General features: G+C 49.0%; 1 protein-coding gene across 4 annotated transcripts in view; it reads right to left on the bottom strand.

The window, feature by feature from the left end:
- LOC146839585 (uncharacterized) overlaps positions 1-27,616 on the bottom strand; it is a 241,904-nt gene that overhangs the window by 194,060 nt on the left and 20,228 nt on the right. Inside the window, exon 1 of one of the 4 annotated variants that reach the window (XM_085651662.1) lies at positions 17,956-18,100. The exons of 2 other annotated variants lie outside the window; for them this stretch is intronic. The gene's annotated coding sequence lies outside the window, so the exon portion shown is untranslated. Of the gene's footprint in view, positions 1-14,037; positions 14,067-17,955; positions 18,101-27,616 lie in introns of those variants that run through there. One more of the 4 variants, XM_085651661.1, reaches the window with a different exon arrangement.

Here is a 27,616-nt window from a genome sequence, read left to right as displayed (position 1 = left end):
ATCTTTTCTAGACTCTCACAAAGCGGGTTTCCGGCCCTCTCACTCCACGGAATCTGCAATTCTTTCCGTAGTAGGCGACATGACAAAGGAGGCAGACAATGGGCAGCCCCAAGCATTAGACCTTCTGGATCTCTCGGCGGCCTTCGGCACAGTGGATTATGACATTTTTCTCGACTGTGTCATGGCCGCCGGGCTCAGGGGCTGTGCCCTGGGATGGATAAAGTCCTTTCTATGGGACCGCTCACAATCGGTTCGCCTCTCTCCCTTCTTTTCCTCTACCGTTAAGCTCAGTTGTGGAGTGTCTCAGGGATCATCTCTATCACCCATTCTTTTTAATCTTTATATTTGCCTGCTGGTTAATGCTCTACAAAGGTGAAAAGTAAAAATATACAACTATGCTGATGATTTGAAGCTAGTTTTTAACCTTACAAATACTCCAGACTTGACAGTATTTTTTCAGAACACCATGATCTTCGGTATTGGATGGACAGTCACCAACTAAAGTTGAATTCAGATAAGACTCACAGCCACCTGTCTTCAAGGATGAAAGGCAATTACTGATGCAAGCAGGAACTACTTGGCATGATAATCCATCTCCCCACATACATCACCTACACCAGGCGTTGATGTGGAAAGCACAACGGAAGCAGAGTGGCATCAGCCACATGTTCCTTGCCACAAGGGCCATCACTGGCGCACATCTCCACCAAGAAGCCCCGCCGCTGGGTCTTCGTTAGTTTGTCTTGCCACCATGCATACGCCCTGGTCAGTGTTCCACACAGCAGACCTGGAGCACAGCTACTTCATCCACCTCAGTGGGAGCAGCCGTACAGAGAGGGGAGGGGTGGACAGTGAGTCCCAGAAGCTAGATGGCTTTTCTGATGTACACAACACATGCAGTGGTAAGGGGGTGGTATGTGAAGTCAATACAACCTCCACACAAAAAGCAGGAGCATCAGTCTGCACAGGGAGTGAAGCAGAGGTTCCACTCAAGACGCAGAGAGGGACAGGAAACGTCCATCTACAGGACAAGCACTTCTCCTCGCTTACCATCACTCTGCCGGCAGCTGGACCAGAATCCACCAAATCCAGAAAAGGTACCAAATAACCCTGAGCCCTTCTTGACGTCCATATTGGGTGCATTTTCAGTAGTATTAGTTTTTGTGGAGTAAGTTTCAGTGGACTACGGTACACCTGGGACCCCCGCTCTCCCCAGTAGCAGTGCCCCTCCTCTGGAGTGAAGCTTTACCGGGAAGCTGTCACCGTGATTAGGCCGGGCACCACATGTCGCTTACACCGTATCTTTAGACTTCGGGTCTTTTCCTGTCCAGCACATGCTTGGAGTAGTAGTTACTTAAGCACATAACTGGTGAAACTGGCATGGCAGGTGAGAGGAGCCGAGCTGGGCTTCTCAGAGGGTATATGTGGCCAATGACGGAAGTTTAGAAGGTATTCCATTGAGGGTGAACCCCTGATCCGCCGTTCTAGCCAAGGCACTTAAATCGCGAGGGACCGGGGGTTACCACTCATCTCTTTTCATAGGTTTGCGCAACAACAGGTGACTTGTGGGACATTTCTGCAGGATCTTCTACTGTCCTTACAGGAACATGTCTGCGATGCATTAGAACATCATCAGGGTTGGGATTGAAAGACATCTATTTATCTGCTACCCTTGGCCCTCTTTTGAGATGGAAAATCATCAGAAGGACATTCCTGATTTTACCTCTCTGGGACTTCCAAGGGAGCTGGAAATGCTTTCCCAATAAATAGGAATGTGTGAGATGCGTTCACTCTGGTTCCAAACCGTGATTCATTCTCTGGGCCTCTGCATGGCTTTAGGCCTGGAAAGACGGTGTGGGTTACAAGACGTGCTTAAGACAGATGGTATCCAAGGGTGCAGGCACACATCTGACCCACCGGTTTGCTGAATCTCTACGAACACATACCACACTTTCGCTTCTTTCCCTACGCCACCACTGGGAAACAGATCTGGGTTGCCAATGCACAGATAAGGAGTGGAGCACAGCTCTAGAGAGCCCGGTCGGGAGTCCACACAATGCTCGCTTCCGTCTCATACAACACTATATGCTACACCGAGCTTAACGCACCCCATAGAAGATCAATCTGTATTTCCTGAGCACGGTACCGCCTGCCCCAGATGCCACCTCATAGATGCCGACATTCTACACATGCTCTGGTCTTGCCCATTCTTACATTTATATTGGCATACGGTCACACCTCGCCTGGCAAATTGCACCCAGCGCCCAGAGCTGCAAACCTGGCAAGCATATATCCTGGGGCTGCATCATTACAGCAAAAAGTACAGACCTACAGACAGGTTTCTTGACAGGTCATTTATTAGCCAAGCAGATCATCGCACGAAAATGGAAATCCCCTGCCCCTCCCACACACGTCGCTTGGCAACATTCAACGATCACCTGGGCTCAGGCAGAGAGCGTCGCCTTACACAGGGAGGATGCACTGGGGTTTCGAAAGTACCCTTTAGCTGCCAATAGGGGGACCATACCAGCAGACTTCCAGACACCAACACCCAACAGAGGACTACTGTTGATGACTCCACTTGCAGACATATGTCTACCTAAACACTGCTCCAAACACCGGCCATACACAGCATGCCCGCTGCCTAGAGCGTGGCATTCCTGACCGTCCTCATTTTGGTCACTCCTATGGTAGGTTAGGTTTTAGTCCCATTTCTTTTTGTATACACTGGCTGGGTGTAGAATAGTCCACAGTTTGTACTACATTTAAACTCTTATTTCCATTGCATTTAAGCAGACCTGTTTTTGTTATTGCAGGTACAGCCTGATGTCATGTTCTGTGTAACTACTCTGTGTGGCGACGCTATCTATAGCACCCGTGTTGTACAACAGTTATGCACCGCTCATAATCTGGCATTTTATAAATATATACAATCATCAATTCCAAAATATAAAGTCACATAACATATCTCTGCTTTGTAATAGTGTGATATTGTCCAACTGTTACCACCTGTGCTGTATGTATGTACATCAATGTAATAACAGAAAAGATTTTAAAATGGCAATAAACAGATTGTTACAAAAAAAGACAGTTGATATCCATCATTTATTACAGATGGATCTTTTGTGGGCAAAATGAGAGAGCAGCATTTCCCCAGATGTTGCAGTTCATTGACGATAACTCTATACTTTCTGACTACCAACAGTATTCCACCCAGGAAGAGGACCAGAATCTGCCCTCATCGCCATCTGGGATGACCCTAAAACACATTAGACCACAACGGGGTCGCTGCACTACCTCTCTCGGACATTTCAGCTGCCTTCGACACAGTTCACCATGACACTCCAATCCAAGGACTCTATGAAGCCGGCGTAGAAGGGACTGCACTTGACTGGATCACACCCTACCTTAAAAACAGGTCCAATGTCAACCATACTCCCCCTTTTTCATCCAAACTGTACTTCTTCTATGTGGTTATGTATCTATATATTCATTCTTTTACTCCTACTGTAGAAAACAAAGCCCTTAACTTTCTCCAATGCACTACTCTAAACCTCACCCTATACGTGTCTCGATGTGTCATCTACCTCCACTCTCTGACTCATCCCAAACCTCATTCTACTTCTATGATACCCCTAAAATCATTTCTAGACTTTTCTCTCCTCTATCCCTCCTTGATCCACCTCAAACTTAATTTTACTACTATAATCTCCAAAATGACACTTCCTAGACTTTTCCCTCCTCTATCCTTCCTTTGACTCATCCGAAAACTGGGCTTCCTAATAACTCTTTCTAGACTCTTCCCTCCTGTGTCTCTCCTTTGACTCACTCCAAACCTCACCGTACTAATATGATATCCATAATAACTCTTCGCTCCTCCATCCCTCCTTTATTCTGATCAATTAAACTAACAGACTCACATTTCCACCGCTGAAATTAATACCTTATATTTCCCTATACCAATCCGATACTAATCCTTTAGGCTCTGGAGTACCATGCTACTCGTCGAAAAGCGCTGCTACATGAGTGCAATTAAAATTATTTTTAAAAAAATCTAATTAAGATTGGTAATTTAGGTGCGGAGGAGCCTAGCGCGCAACCAAGATGGCCGCGTAGGTGCGAGGCTCCCGAGGACCTCCGCGACCTCCTGAATTAATCCTGTCGATATCCTGTCCTTGTTGAGGGGACAGTGTTTGGGAACCGGAGCTGAGGCGCCACCCGTTTTTTGGGCTCGAATCGGACCCCGGACGCCGGTGGGAGCATCGATCGAAGGTTGTGGCCTTCTCCTCGCCGGCCCCCCGGATTGGAGTAGTGGGGCGATCCGGGGACAAAGTGAATAACAGCGGCGAACGGGGCTGGGCGATTGGCGTACCCCGCACTTTCACTTTCGCTTTTGCGCCCTCCTAGCTCTCAAGCGGGGTCGGACTGCGGAGCGGGGTGTGGTGGTGTGGCCTTGTCCAGGAGCCCGGCTGACCCGCCGGCGGTGGGTTGACCCGCGGTTCGGTGGTCGCCCCTGCCCCCCCCCTGGCACCCGTGACTTGGTATAGCGGCCCGTCTGGGGTGCTTGGCACGACGGTGGAAGAGCCAGCATGTCCACCAAACAAGATGGCGACCGGGCGAAGGTGAAGACGACCCGCCGTGGCACGGCACATCAGGCCAACAGTATGGACCGCTACACGCTCCAGAAGGGTTCTCCGGAGACATCGCGTGCATCCCCGGTGGGCCCGACGGAGGCATCCGCTCATCCGGTGGATCTGACCCTCCGGGACGTCATGGGCGCCATCGCAGAGATGAAGGCCTCGGTGGACCAGCGTTTCGACACCTTAGCGCAAAAAATAGACTCGGTCCTGGTGGATGTGAGCCTTGTGAGGGCAGACCTGTCCAAAACAAACGACCGAGTCGACTCCCTGGCCCACACCACAACGAGCCTCACGACAGACGTGGTGGCCCTCCAGAAGGAGGTGCGCCGGCTTGGCCAGGCGAGCGCCCTGATGGACCGGCGACTGGAGGACTCCGAGGGTCGGGCCCGGAGGAATAATGTCCGTATTGTGGGGGTGCCGGAGGGACGAGAGGCGGAGGCGGCGGATCTTTTCGTGGAAGAGTTGATCCTGACCCATCTCCAGCCCCGGGGGCTGAGTAAGCTTTTTGCGGTGGAGCGTGCTCATCGGGTCCCCGGGGGCAGACCTAAGACTGGTGCCCCGCCGCGGCCTCTCATTGCCCGGATTTTTAATTTCCGGGACAGAGATGCTATCCTCCAGACCTCCAGACAACAGGGACCGGTCAAGCTTGACAACATGGAGGTACATTTCTACCCAGACTTTACCCCGGCGGTCCAGAAGCAGCGGCAGAGCTTTCTTGGTGTTAAACGTCGCCTAAGGGACCTGAACCTCAAGTACTCAATGCTCTTTCCAGCTAAGCTGAGGGTAGAGGTGGATGGTCGCACGCACTTCTTCGACCGGCCCGAGGCGGCTGGGGACTGGCTGGACACTCTGCCTGGAGATCGGGGCCGGGGGGGCGGGGGGGGCGCGGCTGGCGAGGAGGGCCCGCCGGAGCAGAATTGAGGGGGTGACTGCATAGGCCGTGCTCTGGACGTTGTTCCTTCACCATTTATTGATTGCATATTTTCCCCTCCTATGGAGGTCGTGTGGGGTCTGTTGGGGGCTTCCCTCCTCCTCTGGGGGACTAGTTAGTATTTTAGCTATGGGGCGACAGGCACACTGCACTTTGGGGGGGCTGTCTGGGCTCATGCAGGGGTGCAGGGAGGGGGGAGTTTTGTTGGGACCGGGGGGTGGGGGGGGTGTGTTGTTTGTTAGCACCGCAGGGCAAACCCGCTACTATGTTGTTGTTTTTAGGATGCTCGATGGGGGACGACCGATTGTTTCGACGTATGATGGGGGGTAGGGATTTGGCTGTGTTGTCATGGAATGTTAACGGCCTGGGGGATAGGATTAAGCGTGGTGTGGTCCTGCAGTACTTAAAACGTATTTCACCAGATGTTGTCTTCCTGCAGGAGACGCACCTTATAAGTAACTCCTTTCATGCAATGAACCGGCGGGGATATCGTTTGGCGGCCCATTCTGGCTTCACCTCGGGCTCGCGGGGGGTGGGTATTATGATCAAGAACTCGCTCCCGTTGGAGATTGATGAGGTGCGCCACGATGAGAGGGGACGTTACACGGTTCTGGTGGGAAGAATGGAGGGTAGAGTGTTTATCTTTATATCAGTGTACGTCCCGCCTGGGTTACAAGCCACCACATTTGCTGACCTGGGGCGCCTCCTTCTGGACCTTCCGAGTGGCCTGCTGGTGGTTGGAGGGGATTTTAATGCGGTGGCCTCTGGGTCTATGGATCGCCATCCCCCTAGGGACCTCCCCCGGGCACAGGCGTGGCTGCCCGGCCTTCTGGACACGCTGGGCCTGGTGGATTGCTGGCGATTAAAGCATCCTGCATTGCGACAGTACACCTTCCACTCGGGTGCCCATGGTAGCCTCTCGCGGCTTGATTACATCCTTGTCCCGGCGGCCCACGCAGGGAGGGTGGGGGAGGTGCGCCATCTGGCGCGGGGTATCTCAGACCACTCCCCATTGTTGTTGCATCTCGATGTCTTCCCGAGGGGGGATGGCAGGGTGGCCCCAATCAATGCATGGTATTTGCGCGACCCCACCATTCGTGCTGATTTGATCAAATCCCTACAGCGATATTTCGATGAGAATGTGGGGTCGGTCTCCTCGGCCATCTCCCTGTGGGAGGCTTTCAAGGTAGTCCTTAGAGGGGAGGCCCTCTCCTTTATCGCCCATGCCCGGCGGCGCGAGCGGGAGGAGGTGACCCGGGTAGAGGCCGAGATTGCGGAGCTGGAGGGTGACCTGGGAAGCGGGGTAACAGACGACAAGTTGCATGTTCTACACCTAAAGCAGGCGGCCTATCGGGCCCTCGTCACGGAGGCGGCCAGGGGCCTCAGTAGAGAGCAGCAGGGGCGATTGTATGATGTGGGTGATAAGGCTGGCAAATTGATTGCGTGGTTGGATAAGAGGGAGAGAGCGAGCCGTGTGGTGCCTCTGATTGAGAGTGTTGATGGTGCGTGTGTCACTGAGCCGGAAGCCATTGTCTCCTGCTTCGCGGATTATTTCCGCGAAGTTTACTCCCCGGTTTCTCCCTGCTCGGAGGCAGACTCCCATGCCCTGCTTCGGGACATCGCACTGCCCTCCCTAACGGTGGAGGACAGGGACTCGCTGGACGCCCCTCCCACCTCGGACGAAATTGCCTTGGCTATTCGCTCGGTTGCATCCGGCAAGGCCATGGGCCCCAATGGTATTCCCATCGAGCTCTACAAGCTACGCCCGGATGTGTTGGCGCCCCACCTGCGCGCGATGTTCCTGGCGGCCCGCTCGCGGGGTTCCCTCCCGCCGGACCAGCGTCTAGCCACAATTGTGGTGATCCACAAGGAGGGGAGGCCCCGTGAGCGGGTCACATCCTATAGGCCGATTTCGCTTTTGAACGCGGAGCCCAAAATCCTCGCCAAGGTGTTGGCCAACAGGTTGGTTGGCGTGGTGGGCGATTTGGTCCACCAAGACCAATCTGGCTTTATACCGCACCGCAACACGGCGCTCAATCTGCGGCGCTTGCACGGGGTGCTCACGCGTGTCCCATTTGTGCGGGAGCCGGCCATCTTGGCGTCCTTGGACGCCACCATGGCGTTTGATACGCTTGAATGGCCATACATCTGGGCGATGCTGGCAAAATTCGGGTTTGGCCCGGGTTTCATTAGCTGGGTCAAATTGCTATATTCGGGCCCATTGGCGCAGGTGGTAGTGAATGGGCGAGTCTCGGCCCCATTCGCGCTGGGGAGGGGTACGCGACAGCGCTGCCCCCTGTCGCCTCTCCTGTTTGCCCTGGCCCTGGAGCCCCTGGCGGAGTGGCTGCGGTGGCACCCTTCTATCCGTGGTCTCCGCTGGACCCCCGAGCATGAGGACCGTGTGTCCCTCTATGCTGACGATATCCTTCTGTATCTCGCCTCCCCGCGTAAATCACTGATCGTCCTGGTTGATGTTTTGCGTTCATTCGGTCGCAACTCAGGCCTGGTCATCAACTGGGCGAAATCCTGTGTATATGTGCTTTCCGGGGAGGCTCCGGCCCTACCACGGGACTGTCCGATCCAGATTGCCTCCCAAGGTTTTCGGTACCTGGGTATCTATATCACTCTTGACCCGGAGGCCCGCTACGAGCGGAATTTGTTACCCCCCCTCCGGCGTTTGAGGGAGGACGTGGTGCGCTGGCGGCGTCTGCCGCTCTCGCCGCTCGGCCGAGCGGCCTTGTTTAAAATGATGTCCCTGCCACGCTTCCTCTACGCCCTCCAGAATACTATGGACTTGGTCCCGGCACGCTATTTCCGTGAGGTGGAGGGCCTCCAGCGGCGCCTGTTCTGGGACGGGAGGCCGCGCATTGCTCTGGCTAAATTGACGCTCCCGTGGTATGATGGGGGGGTCGCCCTCCCTGACATTAAACGGTATTACTGGGCCTCCCAACTAGCTGCAATTAATCATGGCCTTTACGGGCCCGCCTTGAACCCGGCATTCGAGATGGATAAGATGCTCCTGCCCGGTGGCGATTACAATCGAGCGCTCTACGCTGGCGCGCCCGACTCCCGTTTGACGGGACCGACGCGTGTCATGGTGCGTGTCTGGCACGCGGCCAATGCAGCTATGGGGTGGAAGGACCGTTTGACCCGGGCGTCACCGCTGTATGCGTCTGAGAGGTTGGGCTCCCTGTGGACGTCGAAGGGCTTCGAGAAGTGGGACACGATCGGAATCAGCACGGTGGGAGATCTCTGGACGAGGGGGGGATTCAAAACTTTTGAGACGCTGCAAGCGGAGTTCCAGCTGCAGGGCAGTGAGTACTTTCGGTACTTACAGGTCCGCCATGCGCTGGGCTCCGTCTTCCCGGATGTCGCATCCATTCCGGAGTCTTCCCCCCTGGAGGACAGAGTCCTAGATGGCCATGTCCCGGACAGCACGATCTCCCTCATATACAAAAAACTGATCAACGATAGATCGTGCCTGCTGACTAGTCTCCGCGAGGCTTGGGTTGCCGACGGGCTGGAGCTGGACGATGAGGATTGGATTTCCGCGGTGGCCTCTCCGAAAGAGGTGGCCATCCCGGCTCGCCTTCGTTTCGTCCAGCTCAAGATCCTTCACCGGGTTTACGTGACGGGGCCAAGGCTTCTGCGTATGGGTTTTGCTGGTGACGGAATGTGTAAGCGTGGCTGTGGTGCGTTGGCGACTTTCATGCATATACTGTGGGAGTGCCCGAAGGTGGAGCGATTCTGGCGTGGTGTGCATGAGGTCCTGCGTGTGGTGACGCGTATCGCGCTGCTGCCTGAAGCGAGGAGATGCTTGCTGAATGTATGGGAACCGAATGACTATTCGGTCCCGCAGACGCGGTGGGTGACTCTGGGATACATGATAGCCAAGCGCGACATTGCTCAATTGTGGGGATCCCAGAGGCCCCCTGCGGTGTCGGCCTGGAAAGAGCGTATGGATTGGTGTATGTTTCGTGAAAAGGTGGTGTATGTGGCGAGAGGTAAGCCTGGGGCGTGGGTGAAAATCTGGGGCCCCTGGAACGCCTACCGCGGGGGTATTTGTGAGCCACCACTGCTACCGGCTGCCTCGCCTGCTCCGTCTCCCTAGACGGCCCCCCTCCCTCAGCAGCGGGCGCGCGGTCCCCCAGTCCCTGATCTATTCCCATTCCCCTCTCCAGAGTTCTGCTGCTGGTTTGGATCCCCCACTTATGGAGCACGTGCTGTTATTTTGGATCGCGGGTTGCCTTGCGGGTGTGGTTTTTTGGTGTTGTTTTGTTTTAAGAAAAGGGAACCGTACTGTGGGCTTGGAGCTGTGTGGCCTGCACCATTGATTACTCCTGTTTCACTGTTCTACACTGCCTAGAGACTTTTACTGTATGTGTGCAATATGTTTTTGTCATTCTAGCGGCCGGCCGGATGGTTGTAGGCCCATACCTGTAACTTTTACGAACTGCAATAAACGGTTTCAAAAAAAAAAAAAAAAAAAAAAAAAAGATTGGTAATTTACTTGTACTAAGTACATTTGTCTTAGTTTTAGATGTAATGAAAAACGATCAGATTTAAATATTTCATAAATTGAGCCCAATCTCAGTCTGATTAAAAACCAAACAATCACTTTCTGTATTGAGGGCCAGCAGTTCTTGATATAAAAATTATATAAAAATGTAGAGGAGTATTCTCAAGAACGTGTGATAACCACCGCAAAAGTAGCTTAACGCAACTCTTCACATCGCAGTCTATCGCGGGAAAATAACTCTGTGTTAACGTGGTATTCTCAACACGGCGGCACCATACGATAGACCCACGATAACGCGTCAAATGAACGCGTTAAAATCAACGCGATGCCGCAAAAATTTAAAACACGAAAAAAGCGGCGATGACGACAATCGCGATACAAAGATCAGCGAAAACCAGCCACAGGCCTGCAATCCCCACGCGTCATGCGGGAAAGTGCACTATAAAAGTTGAAAGGAAAATACATACAATAGCCAAACAAAAGCGAAGCACAATGGAGGTAGCCGGAGCAAGTGCAGAGGACAACCAGAACCCCACAAGCCCCTCAGGGGACCAGCCTGGGACCTCGGGGTCAGGGAAGGGCAAGGACAAGAAGAGTAGGAAGAAAAGGTTCAGTCCGCAGGAAAACAGGATCCTGATAACGGAGGTGATAGAACACCATCAACTACTGTTTGTCACCTCAGCTGTGTCACTGGCAACTAAAAATAGAATATGGCAGACCATCGTGGACAAGGTGAATGCAGTCGGAGTGCTGAAGAGGACAATGGAAGAGGTCAAGAGGTGCTGGAATGCTGTCAAGCGCAAAACCAAGCAGAAACTCGCAAACAACCAGAAGGCAGCAATGCAGACTGGAGGTGGGAGCCCAGCGCCATAGGAGGAGCTGGACGAGATGGAGGAAATGGTGTCCACAGTCATCTGTGGGGAGACGGTGGCAGGAGTTAGGGGACCGGACACTGCTCAACATGACCAGACACAACAGCAATAGGGTGAGTAACGACCAGGGACTGTGGGGGCAGGAGGGGGGGATGGGCACAATGGCACACATGCACAATTAAGCATAGCACAGCTGCGGACAAACCATGCCCCAGAGTCCCAACTCCCACCAAGAGCCCAATGTACCCAAGTCCGCAGCATCCCAGCACTGTATAAGCACAGAAGTCAAAGGCACACCACATTAAAGGGATAAGGGGCATCCAAATCAGAGCTGCAATGGCGACTCTCCCACAATGCAGCATACACATATAACATGCAGAGCACAGGAACATTGACAACAATGTGGTACAAACCACAACACGTCCACAGCAGAACAGAGGACGCAACTGGTGCCGCTTGTGTGCAGAAACTGGCCAATCACATTTGGCATAGCAGGGAAATGTGAGATGATGATGTACAAGTACAAACACACATCCGTGATGTTGTCGAAATGTCCACAGTCCCGCATCAAATAGGAAGCTCCCCCCAAACACTCACAATGTACACTGTCATACAGTCTGAGTGTAAACATGCACAATGCGTCAACACACATGTGAACACAATGTTAAACTGCATCGCCCCTTCACATTGCAGGGGGAAATCCAACACCTCCTGCAGAGCAGTCCGAACCTCTCTTCTCCGATGACGAAGAGGACCACCACACCTTCGACTCCGACGCCCTCCAACAGCTCGTGGAGAGCCTCTGCACCCTACCTCCAGGAGCAGGGCAACCCAGCTGCTACGAGCAGAACCCACCCCCTGCACAGAACACACAGCAGGCAGCACCCACCACCACGGCTTCCTCCCAGGAACCCCACGCTGAACACATGGCCTTCCAATGCCGTGTGTTGGGGTGCCAGGAGAAGCTGGCTGAACAGATGCAGGTGGGGTTCGACCGCATGGCAGACAAACTCGACGCCATACGTGGTGTCTAAGTCCCATCAGGGACCACTCACAGTCCCTAACGGACACCCACAGTCCGCTCCATGCTCTCCAATGAACCATGGTTGATATCGCCAGAGTCCTGACTTTGAGACAAGAAGGACTGTCCAGTCAGAGAGGCTCCAGCGAGCTCGCACAGGAGTTGGGACTCATGTGGAGGCTCATGGAGAACATGGAGCGGACGCGGGCGGAAAGAGCGGCTGCCACGGCTGCACACCAGCGAGAGGTAGCTGGGTCCCTCAATGCCCTAAAGACCATCCTCATGGTATTGCTGCCACAAGGCCTGGCGCTGATGCATGCTGCTGCTACCACTACATCCACATCTGCGGCCCCTGATGTGTCAGTGCCACACAGTGTTGGAGACAGAACACCACCACCCACATGTGAGGCACATGCAACAGCAGAGGACGAAGATGCAGATGAATCTGCCTCTGTGGTCAGAAGGACGCAGTAGCATGCATCTACGACATATTAGCAGTGGTCTCACCTTTGCTGAAGAAGGAAACTTTGGATCCCACCTGTCCAGCGAATTATAGACCTATATCGCTGCTTCCTTTTCCCATTAAGATCTTAGAGAAACTGGTTACTAAACATCTGTCCAGTTTCCTGGAGACCAACTGCTGTTTGGACGCGTCTCAATTTGGCTTCAGACCAGCGCATGGCACGGAATCAGCCCTGGTGACCGTGTTGGACGATCTTCGTTCGCGGGCCGACATTGGGCGAGCGGCCTTCTTAGTGCTGCTCGACATGTCGGCCGCTTTTGACACGGTCAACCATGACATCTTGGTCAGAAGACTTGAGGATGCAGGGGTGAGGGGCTCGGCTCGCGATTGGCTGTTTTCCTATTTAGGAAACAGACGCCAGGTAGTGGCCTTGCCACCATTCCAGTCAGAGATTAAAACAGTTGAGCAGGGCGTACCGCAAGGGTCTGCCATCAGCCCTATACTGTTTAATCTTTATCTTCGCCCTCTGGTGAGCTTGGTCAAATCATTTGGCATCTCGGTTATTAACTATGCCGATGATACGCAGCTCATCTTTTCCATCGAGGGCAAAGACGCGGTGTCGCTGGAGACTTTCCATAAATGTATGGCGTCAACTGCGGACTGGTTGAGGCAGAATTCTCTGCAGTTTAACAGCTCTAAAACAGAGGTTCTACACTGCTCACTGGACCACATCCCTCGGCCACTGCCTCCTGATTTTTGGCCTGCCTCCTTCCAGGAAGTTCCTTCTGCAGCAGTATCTGCCAGGAATCTGGGCGTTGTGTTTGGGTCCGATCTCCAACTGGATCTCTTCGTAAATAAAACCGTGTCCACCTGCATGATGCTGCTACGCATGCTGTGGAAGATTCTTCCACTGCTGCCGGCCCATGTTCGCCCAGAAGTAGTTCGCGGTACCATCTTGAGTAGGTTAGACTACTGCAACGCACTACTTCTGGGAGCTCCAAACAAATTGCTGGCGAAGTTACAACGCGTGCAGAATATGGCAGCCAAGCTAGCCCTGTCCCGCCGTCGGTCTGACTCTTCATCTACGGCGCTAGCCGATCTTCACTGGCTACCAGTTTCACAGCGAGTCATCTTTAAGGCGCTTTGTCTGGTGTTTAAGGGACTTCATGGGCAAGGACCGGTTCCACTGCAGGAGCTGTTCCAGTGGTATGTGCCCACTCGCTCCCTTAGGTCACTGTCAGCACATCTTGTGGTAGTCCCAAAGGTATTGAGGGCTCGCATGGGCGGCCGAGCCTTTGGTTTCGTGGCGGCCAAATATTGGAATTCTCTCCCTTTGTTGTTGAGAAGCTCTAGGGAGTTTCTCTCTTTTAAGAAAGAATTAAAAACGTTTCTTTTCCCTAGGCCTGCTTAATTTCATCTGACTGCTATGCGTGGTGTTGGTATAGTTGTCTAAAGCGCCAGGATACCCTTCGGGTGACAGTCTGCGCTATACAAATATGCCATACATACATACATATGGCCTGCTTCTGCTTGGTTCTGCCCTCTGCATCATCACCTTCCACTGTCCCCCGATACACTCTGCGACACTCACCTTGGACTTCGACATGGGCTGCCATATTCTGTGTGGTCACCAATGACACAGCCATCAGACTGCGGACTGAACTCCTCCTCTTCTGCTGTGTTTGTCATTCCCTGAATGACTCTGGCTGGCCCTCCACGAGCCAACATTGCCTTATCGCCTGTTTTGTGATCTTATCGCAGATCTGGCTGGTCGTTGAGAATGTTGCGAAGTGGTGTTGTCGCGGGTTTTTGCTCGGGAACGCCTTCTCTGCATCTCATTAGCGTTAGTTGCCGGGGTCATCTGTGGCGATGTTTTTTGCGGCAGCTATAGCAGGTAAATGGGTGATATGGTCTGTTAGCACCAGCTTGTGAATGGAAGATGAATTTATCACGACTTTGGCTGCGCTAAATTTCCGATGACTCGGCGATAAGTCCTTGAGAATATGCCCCGTAATGTTTTAATCTCGTTTTGCTCTGTGATCCAGAAGGTTGTGTAACTGTACTGATTATATTTCATTTTAGACTGCACTTGTGACTGAGTGCCCTTCCTTGACTGGCTGCAGCTGCGTGGGCAGCAGGAGGGAGGTATATGTACTTTGGTAAAGTTTGGAACAGGTGGGAGCCAAATTACGAGCAGAGCAAACACAGTTTGCAGTTTTCACCACAGAGGTGTCAGTGCCGCCTCTTTATGACCTTTCTATTTACACACATCAAGACTTTGGACAGTGAGTGAAGCAGCCGCGCTCCAGGAAGTTGTTAGCAATAAATGTGTTCCCTCCGCCCCTTCTATAAAAGCACTTGCAGTTCAAAGGTGAAAATTCATGTTCTCGTGATCACAGCTCGATAAATCACAGCTCACACCCTCCCAGATTCCCTTCAAAGAGCTTCGATCTGACAGTAGCAGACAGACACTCTCTCTGTGAGGACCGGTGTGTTAGGAGGACCTGTCCCGTAGTGTGTTTACGTACTTTCGAGTGGGTGTATCAAAGAACTAAGGGGCATATTATCAAGGTCGGCGTTAAAAATTATCGCTGGTTTAGCAGCAGAAAACTGCCGCTAAAGCGGCGATAATGGGCTTGATAATATGCCACAGAGAATTCCCATAGAAGCCCATGTTGACACCAGAACATGGGCTTCTATTGGAATTCACAAGGGCATATTATCAAGCCCATTATCGACGATAATTTTAACGCTGTGCTTGATAATATGCCCCTCAAAGTGCAGTTAAATTTGCCTCGGTGCCCTGTATAACCTACCCTACTATCAAAGCGTAAATACACATTTCATTACGGTCAATGGCAGGTCTCAAAATAGCTGTGTTATGTTTTGTGTGTGTGTGTGGGGCTGTGTAAGTGTGGCTGTGTGTGTGGCTATGTGTGTGGGAGAGAAAGAGATATAGGGGTGAAGTGGTGGGCACTGGAGAGAGCTGGGGTGAAGTTGCGAGTACTGCTAGCCAACCACCAACCAGGCTTGAGCGGCCGCATTCAGACTGCTCATGGATGCCCATCACACCCTTGAGGGCAGCGGCAGCGGCGCGTGCCTGGTGGTCGCCATTGACCTGCTTGGTGATGCCATGGAAGACGACCACAGTGGAAGGATTGCTACAACGGGATATCACTTGGACATCGGGGTGGTCCTCGCCGCCTCTCATACATGATTTATGGACATACATGAAGTTACATTGGCTGCCTTCACTCGCTGTCCTCTTCTTTCCATCGCTCGATGCTCTCATAATTCTTACATTATTATATTATGTTATTCTCGGTGCCCCATCTAGGCTCCCTCTACACATTGGTTCCTTGAGGATCTGTGCCACCCTGCGCGTAGAGCAGAGAGTTATCGGATGGATCGCCTTTGCTGATGGGCACTGTGCTCCCTACTCAAACCTCCGAAATGATGCTTGGTGTGTTCTGCAGCACATAGTTCTAGCTCTACTCATTGGAGACACCTCATTGCGGCTTAATTCTACCCCTCGCTAAAATAACACAAGGAGATGGAATTAAGAACATAGAGGGATATTTACAACGCAATGCCAGAGGGTGGTGTTACTCCAAAATTGGTAATGCTGCATTCTGACATTTTTAAAATGCAGGGATGCACAGTATTTAAAAAAATACGGTGCACCCGTGTGTCTCCCCTAGCGCTAGCACTGATAAAGCTGCCTAGCGCCAGCGAGGCACCCTTGCGCCATGTTGCAAGGGTGCCCGCGCTGGAGGGGCGATTGTTTATGTGCAGTAAGGGGCACCTTCCTGCACATAAAACGATCTTGAAAGGCGATTTACTCTTTCTATGTGTGCTGCAGAATGCAGAACACATGGAAAGAGCAACAAGCATTGGCATAGCCAATAGGTCTCGCCTTTGGGACCTTATAAGTGTTTAGCTGTGCAACAGTTGCATAACTAAATACTTATAAGGTCCCAAAAGCGAGACCTATTGGCTATGCAAAGCGGCCATGCGGCCACGAAAGTGAAAGTGATCATGATCATGATCAAACATCAAAGCGTCCGCAAAAGTGAAAGTAATCGCGGTAAAGTGCGGCGCGTGCACCCGCGCACATGCCCTGTAGCTCTAGGCTGGCCTGGTAGCACTTTTTGGAGCCCTCTCAATAAGTCTCACCAGACGAGCGCATGCGCTGGGTCAGGCGAGACCAAAAAACGAGGGGAAATTAATACTTTCTCCTTGTTTTGCCATCCTAAAACCAGGTTTTACCTGGCCTTACTTTTTGGCGCTGTCTCAGCCTTGTAAATATGGGGCAGTGTAAAAAAGCCATGGGTGTTGCGGCGGAACGCCCACTGCAACTCCCATTGCACGCCCCTTTCAGGCTAAGTGAAGAGTGAGAAGGGCCTTATTTACAAAGCGGCGTTAAGCCACGTTAAGTGGCTTGATGCCGCTTTGTAATTAAGGAGAAGGGATATCGCCACCAGAACGGTAGCAAGATCCCCTTGTAAATATGCCACATATTGTCTACAATCACATATTTCATATATTTTATAAAAAGTCTGTCATTATTTGCCAGGAAGTCAACAACAGAATATTATTACTGGTCCATGGGGTAAACAAAAGTTTGTAAAGGAGGTGAAGTGATCAGCTGGCTATGTCTGTGATGGGGGTTCTCTCAGGTGATGGCTGTGAGTTTACCTGGTGGATATTGGCCTACAGGAGCTGCACAAACTGAACCTCTCTTATTTTACACAGACCTCTGGGTTACAATTTGAATACGAACAAAACAGATATTTATTAAAGTCTGCTCTGCTTTTACCAGGTGAGTCCTGGAAGCTCTTGAGATTACTGCTGTATTCGTTGTGGGAGAGAGCAAAGTGTGAAGCAGTGATAGAGAGAGGGGGGGGGGACAGAGAGAGAAAGGGATGGAAAAAGATGTAGAGAGAGAGCGAGGTGTCAATTGAAGGGGGGAAGGAGACTGAAAGAGGGAGAGAGAGAGTTTTAGAAGGACAGGTGCGAGGGTGTGAAACAGAGGAAGAGAAGCAGAGAGAGGAGAGAAGGAGAAAAGAAGACAGAGAAGGTAGGGTGGAGAAAGACAATGAGGAGACAGAGAAAGAGGTAAAAGGAGAGTAAGGGGGTGGAGAGGGGTGGAGACACAGATGAGATTGACAAGGATCGAGGGGCAGAGAGCGGGTTGAGAGAAAAAGCGAGATAAGGGACCCAGAAAACCAAAAGAATGATTGGAAGAGAGGGCTCGGAGAGACATGGGGAGCGAGACGAGAGAAGAGGTAAGAGGACTAAGGGATGAACCGTGGATGAAGCTTTGAATAAATGAAGATTTTAAACCGAATACATCTCTAGGGCAATAAAGAAGGCAGCCCCCTGTGCAGCCAGGATACGACCTTGAAGGTAGGACATCCCCACATAAAACACGCCCCTGGGGTTCCGCAGAGACGCACACCCTGTTCCTGCTCAATATAGAGAATAGGTGACTCCATGCAAGACAAACCTCGAGAGAAGCGACAACCAGTACTTCCAGTTAGAAGCCCTACAACAAAACACGATCAAATACCAGCCAACCCCGCTCAGCAGAAAATACCTCCAACCAGAGGCTCAGGCGACCAAGTGCAGCTCAGAAAGAGCTGAATAGAGACACTGGGAATCCTAAACAAACCGCAGGCTACCTGAGCAAGACTGGTTCATTCAAGTCATTTATTAACCTACCTCACAGCATGAGAGCTTACAAGCACTCACCTAAGAGTGTGGCAATCTCTGTGAACCTCTGTAACCTTGGCAACGCTTCTAAAGGGAAAGAGGAAACCAATCAAACAATATTGAACCGAAGTGAAAGGGAGAGGGTGGCTAGACAACAAAGACACAAACGTAAACGGAGTCATCAACGTTCAAACCAATCTGGTATGTATCGTCAGGACACCTAACCCCTGAGCCCTGCAAGGATTAGGGCATGTAGGTTCCTAAACCAGAAACAGACCGGGGTTTACCACCGGTTGGACCCTCTGATCATCACAAGGCGACCACGCACACAAGAGTCTACGGTCGGTCCACCTCCGGAGACGGTGCATCATCCGCAGATCCAAACAGGAGAACGCAAACAGAACTAGACCTCATCTCAACCTATGGAGATAAGCTTCACCCAAACACTGCCAACAAACAGTCGGACTCAACACTACCACTCAGGCAGAACCACAGCAACAGTCCAAGTAAAAACCCCGGACTCTGGATAGTCAAAGCGAGAACTTGACATGAATCACTGAAACAATATGATTACAACTCCCATCTGAGAAGCGCTGTGACAGACCAAGAAAAAACCAACACTACCACACCATCCTACAGCCAGACAAACCACCCAAGGATAAGACAACTCCCATCTGAGAAGCGCTGTGATAGACCAAGAAAAGACCAACACTACCACACCATCCTACAGCCAGACAAACCACCCAAGGATAAGACAGGACCCACAACACCAGAGGACCTGCACTCACCCTCGCCCAAGTACAAATGCAAAACCGTAGCACGGAGAGGTGAGAGCAAACACACCGCAAACAGATGCAGATCTATAGCAGAGACGAATTGCAGCAAATCCTCTCTATCACTTTCGACTACAACAACACAGTCAGGAATCAGAAGCCGTACAACTTCTGAGGGTCACAAACATCTTAACAGAGCTGTCAGGCACACGTTAAAAACAGAACATAGAGACAAAGACAAGAAACCTCTGAACACTTAGGGGCATATTTATGAGAGGCGTACGTCACGTTTGCACCATGCAAAGTGGTATATGTGTGACACAAGCCTCTAAGTCAGATTTGTGAAGCCACGCAAGCCACTTTGCGTGGCTTAAAAAATCTGGAGTTAGGCAACGCAAATCGCTGCCTTGCCTTACTTTGCAAAGGATGGCGTTGCCAGATTTTCAAGATCGTGCACCCCTGGCAATGCGCCAGAATCGCACGCCTCCCCAGGTGATGCGTGATGAGGAGAAATATCTTAATTTCCCTTTGTTTTTTCCTTTCTGCAGTAACCATAGAAAGAGGAAAACGCCTCTCAGGATTGTTTTTGTGCAGAAAGGGGCCACTTCAGCTCTAAGTGGGAAAAGTCAACTTTTGCATCCAGGGAAGCCCTCTCCTCAATCGGATACTTTTGCCACCTTTGCTGAGTCGAGATTTCTCCCTTCACACTTGGTCTTTTTTTAAGAGCTTGGATTACTCCAGTGAGGCCAGGCCATCGGTGGAAGAGTGACTTCTGGACACTCCCTAGCCAATTGGGTAAACATTTTGGGGATGCACTGAGGTTAGATAATCTTGCCATGAGGGTCTTCTGAAGTGGATTTTGAGGTGGCAAAAAGTTCTGAGCAGGACCAACCTGATTTTCTTTAAAGCGAAGTGGCAGCCCTGCTGCAGATTGGGTGTTTTTTCCCAGTCCTCCAGAGTTTTGGAAGTCCAAAATCTTTCAAAATCCTGCTTTTTAGACAGTTTTGGAGAAGTCCAACAGGACACTGCAAAGGATCCCAGGACCCTATGGACAGCACTTAGGGGTCGGAACCTATTGAAACAGGGACTACCAGCATGGTCCAGTCCAGATACAGTTGCAACAAGTCAGATGGACATTTCACGGAGCTTTTTGCACCATTGTTGCCACAGAGGAGATCAGCCAATTGACTCATGGGGTCCACTTCTTTGGGGTGCAGCTGGGAGCAGGTCCTGCCATGGAGGTCTCCTTACAGGTCTGGAACATCCGGTGCAGTTCTTCTTCTGTTCTTCTACAGATCCAGAAAGTGTTCTGAGGAGCTGGTGATGAGGCCCATAGTTGTACAGTTCAATAGCCAGTGGGTGAGGGTGACTCCTGGATACTTCCTTGACAATGGGGAAATGTCCTGGGAGGTATATGGCAATTCAACCCACTTTTACAGCCGAACCTGTTTGCCTTACTGCAAACTATACCAGAGTGCAACATTCTACAGGGAATCAATGATGGCACAGGCTTTGGCGGGAGTTTGTGTACCAGTCAGGGGTGTATTTAGAGAAATGAGCAATGCCCACCTCCTAAGCTACACCAAACTCGTTTTGTGGCCAGATCCCCCTCCCACTGGGATAGTGCTGAACTGGCCACCTAGGGCCTAAAGTTCAAAAGCTTCCCCTTCCCCAGGTCTCCCATTACACTGAACTATGAATGTTCAAGTTCAATTTGATTAATGTTTAGACACTTGTCTTTAAAACATAGTTTTTAAAAACAGAATAGTAAACATTAATTTTAAACCCCTCGTGTCTCTATCCACCCTTAATGCTTCTGATACTGTTGAATGGTCAGGTTTCACCTCTTTTAATTTCAAGTTAATAAAGTTCCTGGAACTTCCCCATGTGGCTTCTTCAGTTGAAGTGCATGACATTCTCCACACCCCGCCCATCCCGTCACCAGGCTTAAGCCCTGTCTCTGCCCTCAAAGCAGTTCTCGCAGCTCATTAAGGTCAAGCACGTTCAGGGCCGCTGCTGTCAGACTAATGTAAATTAGCCTCCAGCAGACGCAGACAAGGAAGCGGTAACTTTCTGAAAGTTACTTTTCCTGAATATTATTTAAAAATCCAACTTAAGCATTGAATTGGATTTTTAATAAATATTTTAAAAGTTGTGGTCGAACCATTTCTGTAACTTGTCCCAAATCCTGAGTTAGCAGAATTGACAATTTAATCTGTACATAAGTTTTAGTCATTGGACAGCCAGAGTGTTCTTTCATAAAAATAGATTTTGGGTGCTTGTCAGTGTAGGGACATGGCACCATCAAATGTATACAGGTTAAACTAAATACAATGGACCCTAACCTGTGGGCTACATAGCATGCATAGGAAGGGTTTTCCCTGTTAAAAGGGCTATTTTGACATGTTGGGCTTTAGGTTTAAACTGCAGCAGTCAGGCTACAATGCATGCCATGTTTTCTTGGTACAATAGTTGATGGCACAATAGGTGCTGAAGTTCACAGGTGGCATTTAACGTTCCATACTATGGATAGAGTTTCTACAAAACGTACTATGTTCTTATATGACTTAATTTTAACGTATCTGATATTGTTCTAAGTGATCACTTTCCACTATGTTTAGCTATTTTAATCCCAAAGAAGTCTGCCCCAAAAAATAGTATAGATAGAGATAAACTGTGGGAAAATTTGGCCATCGGAAGAACCAATGGCTATACGCTCAAATGGGATAAGGTGGATAAAATTAACGTACTCAATACTGTAATTAATAAATGTGCTTCGGAGATTTCAACCTGTCTATCGGAGGACGCTATTCCAGAAAAAATACTTGCATCATTTTCGATAATTTGTAACGAAATTAGAACCTCTTTAACGAGAAAATGCAAGAATAACAATGTACCGAGGGGTGGCTGGTTTAATTCTAGGTGCACCAGAGCATATTCTTATTTAAAGAAAACATTGCATAATCATCCTAGGTGTCCGGAAGACGTACGTAGAGCTAGGAAAGAATATAAATTAGCTGTAAAAGATAGAAAAGATGAGCTAAGGAAAGAATCCTGGGAAGCGTTGCATCAGGCATCGGTTAGCAATGATTGCGCAAGCTTTTGGAAGATCATCAGAAATCCTCTTCTTAGTGAAGAGATCTCTCCCTCCATAGAGATAGCTATTCCTGAGGACAAATGGATTGATCACTTTTCTTAAGTGTATGAGGGAGACAGTATGTTTTGTTCCTCTTGTAATCCTATGGATTACTCTTCCTTAGGAAATATGCAGTTTTCTTTGAAAGAGGTTGAAAAAGCTATACTTACAAGTAAGGGCGGTAAGGCCCCTGACCCAGATGGTGTGCCTATAGATGTATTTAAAACAACCATGCCTCTGTGGGCCCCCTTCTGGTCCAATTTACAAAAAGGGGGATAGACATGACCCGGGTTGTTACAGACCCATTTCCCTTTTAGATTCCTATACTAAAATAGTTGGACGAGTTATTTTGGATCGTCTACTCTCATGGGCTGAGAAAAATTCCATTTTATCTGACCTGCAATACGGTTTCCGCTCTGGATTAGGAACAGTGGAACAGGGCCTAAATTTTCTGATGTTGACCGGGAAGTACACCAGGGCTAAGAGGGAGAACTTGTTTGTGGCTTTTGTTGACCTCTCAGCCGCTTTCGACTGTGTGATTCACTCTAAACTATGGATATTATTGGAACAAATTGGGGTTGAAGAAAACATTATTTATTTTCTTAAATGTTTTTATAGTGATGCATCTGCTCGCGTTCGTTATGGACGCAAGGGAGAATGCACAGGCAAAATTCCAATCAGGAGTTTGGTCAGGAAGGGTTGTGTCCTGGCCCCACTCCTTTTTAATTTGTATATAAACGGGTTGGAGAAAGCCCTGTGCAATAAGAGTTTTGATCCCCCATATGTAGCTGGTCGTTCAATTCCGCTTTTAATGTACGCGGACGATGCCGTGCTAATGTCCCGTACCCAAGTGGGTCTACAGCGCGTGGTGGATTGTTTTGCCCTCTTCATGAAAGACTTGGGCTTACGAGTTAATATTGCAAAAACTTTCATCATGCACTGTGGCAGAAGGGTAAAAACTAAGAAGGCTATTTTTATTGAGCAATTGACTCATACCAAGCAATTCTCCTACCTGGGTATCTTGTTTACCTGGAAGGATGTATGGGGTGAGGCAATATCAGCAAAAAAACAAGTAATGAACCGTTCGATCGCTGCCCTCAGATCCATCTGGAGGAAATTAGGCACCAGACCGCCTACGGAATTAATTAAGATCCATAAGGCCAAATGCGTTTCTGGTGCAATGTATGGTAGTGGGATTTGGGGTTTTGTGGACACTACCCAGCTCCAGGTGCTTGAGAACTCCTTCCTGAAATTTATCCTCGCAGTCCCTAAGAGTTCCTCTAACTATAATTGCCATGCAGAATTGGGACTCTCCTTTATATCGGATCTCATTAAGTTAGAACCTGTACTATTATGGCATAGGGTGTGGACAAAGGAAGAACCCAAACTTAACAGAGATATATTGTTAGAAGTTTTAAAACTGGATGGACACATGAGGATACCGTGGCTGAATTATGTACGAAAGTTTCTAACTGATATTGGTAAATTGGATTATTTTTTAAATCCTCTTACTATTTCATCAATTTCACAGAAGGAGCTCAAAAAAGAGGGTCTGATCTTTTTAGAATCATTAAGAAATGCTGCTGAGGCCTTAAAACCCACTGTTTTACAACATCAATTAATCTTAACATCTTTTAATATTCAACCCTACTTGCTTCATGTTCCGGGTAACTATGACAGATTTTTATTAACCAGTTTTAGGTTTGGACTGTTTCATAGATTGGTTAGCTTCCCAACAGTTAATGTTTGGTCTCATGTACTGTCTCCCTGCCCCTGTGATGAAATTTCCCCCCAAAGTACAATGCATGTTGTCCTATTTTGTAAATTTTACCATCAAATCAGGCGAGTTGTGTTATTGCCGTTTTTGAGGGAGATTGGGCATCGGCAATGCCGCCCGGCTATGTATGATATCCAACGTTTGGATAATCACCTCTGTGTTACAACAATTACACTGTATTTGAAGAAAGTGATACTTATTAGAAATAGGATAACTGTATAAATGTATCTCTTTTTACCAACCTTAGGAAATTATGAAATCTTTTGAATCCATTTTTTTTATGATTTGTTATATGATATTATTTAACGAATTGTAATGACTTTTTTATATGTATACTTTTATGATTGTTCTTTTACAATCGAATAAAATTTTTCTGAATTTTTCTTTCTGAATTCTGACTTAGATATGCCAGTCAGTGATTAGCCGGGTTTGACGTGTTTTATGGGTCATAGCACATACACTGGGCCCTGGGCAGCAGCACCTCCGTGTGCAGAGTCTAAATCTCAGCAACAAAATTCAGCTAAAAAATAGGAGTGATGTATTTTATTATTGTTATAGAATAGGGTTACTGAGGATATATTAGTTTAGGTTAGGGGAATGTGAGGTGGAAGTATTTTAGAACGGAAAGGAGGAGCTGGGAGAAAAAATCAGTCCAGTGGCATTATATTTTTGGATGTGTACTCTGCTGTTATGAATAAAGACACCTCCTGGATTTTACATCTTTTGCGTGTGGATTGATTTCAACAAGTGGCGACAAGCTGGAAAAACAATTGCGACTCTCACGTAGCACACACGCAGTGTTGTCTCCAACAGGATCTATTGATTTTTCCTTGAGGAATTGTAGTGTGCTTCTTTATCCATGATGACACTTTTGTGAGCGCATTGTTTGCGCGTTTCAAGGAACCAGATGTTTTTGTTTAATCTTGGCCCGTGCATGGAGCGGACACCGGCTGAGGGTTCAGACGACATCGAGATTGTCGGTTGAAAGCTGAGCCTGGAGGTCGCTCCATGTCGTGGGTGGAACAAATAAATAAATCTTAACTTACCTGAATATGTGAATCCTTTTCATCTTTAATATCTGGCGACGAGCGGGAGTATCCGCCAACCGACCATCGTAACCCATGCGGCAAATACAATTATAGCCGACTGACAGAGAGCGTGTGTCCAGGACGAGGTCATTGAAGTTACTGAACTAGTCTCTTTGAGCAGGGAGAGACCGACCAACCCCGACGATTCCAGGAATAGCGGGCGGGACCCCGTACAGCAAAGGAGATGAACAGGGCTGTTGGTGACCGCAGAGGAAAGTTTTGAGAGGAGCGTCACAAAGTCACGTGACGCATGACGTTGACACGACGGCCATATTGCAGTTGGCCACGACTGATTAGAGGTGTTTGAAAGCGATACACCTCGAGGAAATCATATAGCTTTTGAGAAATTAATGGAACATCACAAGACAGCGGTGAGGTCGACATTGGTAGTCAACTAGTAGAAAAATCCTGGTTTGCGGTGCCAGCTTGGACATTAAGGTGAGGAGTATTAGTTTGCGATCTACTCTAAAGAGAATTGCTGGGAATATATATTCTGTCCAGTTAACGAGTGTAGTGTACTGAACAATCAGTAAAGGTGAAACCAATCTTCGCATACCATCTATTTGGACACTGTGGGAGAATTGATTTAGTGTCATTTTATTTTAATTTTTCAACCTATTTAAATATGCCCAATACCCATTTGATTACACAGCCACCACCTTTTCTTAGCAAGCCTGGCAAACCGGTGATACTTTGGCCTGAGTGGTTTAGACTATTTGAAAACCACTTAGTGGCTATTGACGCTATAGGGTATAGCCCTGCGCGCTAGTTTGCAATGCTATTTGGATGCTTAGAGCAAGCGGCACAAAGAATTTTCAATAGTCTTACACCAATTCAGCCACCTCAAGGTCAGTCTGGAGACAGACAATGGAATGTGTATTTAAAATCAAAAGAAAGATTAAAGAAACAATTCGCAGATGAACCTAATATTATGCTTGAGAGACATAATTTCTAAAAAAGGGAGCAAATGGAAGATGAAAATGTGGAAGAGTATATTTTGGCTTTGAGGGTGCTGGCTACTACATGTGGATTTAGTCCAATCTCAGATGGCTACATAAGAGACCAGTTTGTTTAAAACTGCGCTTCCAGAAAAATCAAAGAAACACTCCTCAGCTGTAAAAACCCGTCTCTAGCCGAAGTGATTGATTTGGCTACGAGCATTGAAAGGTCTGTGATTTCTACTAAAGCCATGCATGGGGATTCTGAGAGCAATGTTAACATGGTGGCCACTTCGCTTCAGAACCAGGTAGACTACTTATGCGCTGTCAACATGAAAGGGAAAACTTTGAAGTTCACACTGAATTTTTTTTTTATTGTTTCAGATGCAGTTCAAAGAACCATTTTAGCAATTTTGCAGGATGTCCAGCCATCAATAAACGCTGTCTGTTCTGTAAGAAAATGGGGCATTTTCAGAGCATCTGCTTAAGAAATAAGAAATCTATGAGCGTGGGCAGTGTAGAAACAGAAATTGAGACATGTTCTAATTCACTTAGTAATGTTTTGTTATTGATCGATTGTGAAGAGAACTCCAAAGTGGTGAAAGGACCTTTGTGCTATCAATGACGTTACAGTGCAAGTCACGGCAGACTCAGGTTCTCCCATGACAATTCTGAGGGACACAACATTTTATGAATTCTGGGGGTAGAAGGTTTCTTTGACCAAATCAGATGTGAATCCAAAGGCTTATGGGGAAAAGGATGTAGATATGGTGGGGTATTTTATGTCAAGAGTTCAATGTTTAGGGTGAAAAACTGAAACAAAGGTGTAGAAGTCAAAGGAAAGAATATTATTGGATGGAGAGATTTGGCACGAATGGGGCTGTACTTAGTTCCAGGTGATGAGAATCCGGTCAAGGTGGGAGACTTACCAGTTTGTCAAGTGGCATGTGTAGATGGGTCAGTCAAAGAGATCCTAGCAGACTTTTGATCATTATTCAGCGAGCAAGTGGGGTTAGTAAAGGGCATGGACCATCAAATTAGGTTGGTGCCGGGTGCTCAACCATATCTCATAAAGTTCACCCAGTGCCTTTAAGCGTCAGATGAGAGATGAAAAACACCCTGAATTTGCTCTCAGGGTGTCATATTACCTACTGATACCTCACGTTGGGTGGCTCCCATAGTCGTTGCCTGGAAAAAGTCTGGCGAGATTAGACTTTGCGCGGACTTAAGAGCACTTAACAAGAATATTATTATTGACTGCCACCCACTTCCTAGGATTCATGAGTTACTTGCTAATCTAGGGGGAGCCAAGGGGTTTTCTTTAATTGACCTGAGGTCAGCATACTACCAGGTGGCATTGTCAAAAGAATCTCAGGATCCTACCATGTTTGTTTCCCCTTTTGCCAGCACAGCACCAGGTGAGGCACGGCCTGGTAGGCCTACTCATCATCAGTTAAAATAAAGGTGCGCAGCCTAAGCAGCATCAGGTGAGGGCGAGGCAGGGCCTGATCAGTTAATGAAGCTGTGCAGCAGCCTAACAGTAACAGAGTCGAGTCCTGAGTGAGTCAGGTCCCCCAGACTCCCACAGTCCCACTCCCATACTCTCAACTGAACTTACTGGTCCGGGGGACTGTCCAGGGTCCCACTCCCACAGTCAAGAAGACAGTGTGTTGCAGGCATGCCTGTGAGCCAAGAGAGTCCGACTGTTTAATTTATTAGATTCGGCTGATTATATGTATATGT

This window comes from Triturus cristatus, chromosome 4_1, assembly GCF_964204655.1.
Source record: "Triturus cristatus chromosome 4_1, aTriCri1.1, whole genome shotgun sequence".
NCBI classification, from domain to species: domain Eukaryota; kingdom Metazoa; phylum Chordata; class Amphibia; order Caudata; family Salamandridae; genus Triturus; species Triturus cristatus.
This window is presented reverse-complemented; position numbering and strand designations above follow the sequence as displayed.